The sequence below is a fragment of the Arachis hypogaea genome, chromosome 15, assembly GCF_003086295.3.
Source record: "Arachis hypogaea cultivar Tifrunner chromosome 15, arahy.Tifrunner.gnm2.J5K5, whole genome shotgun sequence".
NCBI lineage: Eukaryota > Viridiplantae > Streptophyta > Magnoliopsida > Fabales > Fabaceae > Arachis > Arachis hypogaea.
In genome coordinates this window covers 35,398,194-35,399,825 of record NC_092050.1, presented here as the reverse complement: position 1 = coordinate 35,399,825, position 1,632 = coordinate 35,398,194, and the positions used below count along the sequence as shown (strand labels likewise).

General features: G+C 35.8%; 1 non-coding gene across 1 annotated transcript; it reads right to left on the bottom strand.

The window, feature by feature from the left end:
- Positions 1–1,090: 1,090 nt before the first annotated feature.
- LOC112753884 (small nucleolar RNA R71) lies at positions 1,091–1,198 on the bottom strand. Its single transcript, XR_003178246.1, has one exon. It is a non-coding gene; the product is annotated as a small nucleolar RNA R71 (small nucleolar RNA).
- Between the last annotated feature and the right edge of the window lie 434 nt (positions 1,199–1,632).

Below are 1,632 nucleotides of genomic sequence, written 5' to 3'. Positions count from 1 at the left end.
TCAATCATATCTTTTCAAAAATTTCTTTCTATCTTATCTTTTTCAAAATCATATCTTTTTCAAAAATTTGATTTCAAAGTATCTCATCTAACTTCTTATCTTCTTATCTTTTCAAAATTGATTTTCAAATTTGTTTCAACTAACTAACTAACTTTTTGTTTGTTTCTTATCTCTTTCAAAACTACCTAACTAACTCTCTCTCTCTAATTTTCGAAAATATCTCCCCCTCTTTTTCAAAAAATTCTTTTTAATTAACTAGTTATTTTAATTTTTGATTTTAATTTTCGAAAAATTACTAACCTTTTTCAAAAACTATTTTCGAAAATCACTAACTCTTTTTCAAAAATAATTTTCGAAAATTCTCCTTCTCTCTCATCTCCTTCTATTTATTTATTCATCTACTAATACCTCTCTTCATCCCACATCTCTGCTCTCCTTTCCCTTGTGTTTCTTTCTTTACATTACATTCTTTTCTTCTTCTACTCACACAGGGGAACCTCTATACCTGTGGTAAAAAGGATCCCTATTATTATTTTTCTGTTTCCTTCTTTTTTATATGAGCAGGAGCAAGGACAAGAACATTCTTGTTGAAGCAGATCCAGAACCTGAAAGGACTCTGAAGAGGAAAATAAGAGAAGCTAAATTACAACAATCCAGCAAGCACCTTTCAGAAATTTTCGAACAGGAAGAAGAGATGGCAGCCGAAAATAATAATAATGAAAGGAGGATGCTTGGTGACTTTACTGCACCTAATTCCAATTTACATGGAAGAAGCATCTCCATTCCTGCCATTGGAGCAAACAATTTTGAGCTGAAACCTCAATTAGTTTCTCTGATGCAGCAGAACTGCAAGTTTCATGGACTTCCATCTGAAGATCCTTTTCAGTTCTTAACTCAATTCTTGCAGATCTGTGATACTATTAAGACTAATGGAGTAGATCCTGAAGTCTACAGGCTCATGCTTTTCCCTTTTTCTATGAGAGACAGAGCTAGAATATGGTTGAACTCTCAACCTAAGGATAGCCTGAACTCTTGGGATAAGCTGGTCAAGGCTTTCTTAGCCAAGTTCTTTCCTCCTCAAAAGCTGAGTAAGCTTAGAGTGGATGTTCAGACCTTCAGACAGAAAGAAGGTGAATCCCTCTATGAAGCTTGGGAGAGATACAAAGAACTGACCAAAAAGTGTCCTTCTGACATGCTTTCAGAATGGACCATCCTGGATATATTCTATGATGGTCTATCTGAATTGGCTAAAATGTCATTGGATACTTCTGCAGGTGGATCCATTCACCTAAAGAAAATGCCTGCAGAAGCTCAAGAACTCATTGACATGGTTGCTAATAACCAGTTCATGTACACTTCTGAGAGGAATCCTGTGAGTAATGGGATGCCTCAGAAGAAGGAAGTTCTTGAAATTGATACTCTAAATGCCATATTGGCTCAGAATAAAATATTGACTCAGCAAGTCAATATGATCTCTCAGAGTATGAATGGAATGCAAGCTGCATCCAACAGTACTCATGAGGCATCTTCTGAAGAAGAAGCTTATGATCCTGAAAATCCTGCAATAGCGGAGGTGAATTACATGGGTGAACCTTATAGAAACACCTATAACCCCTCATGGAGAAATCACCC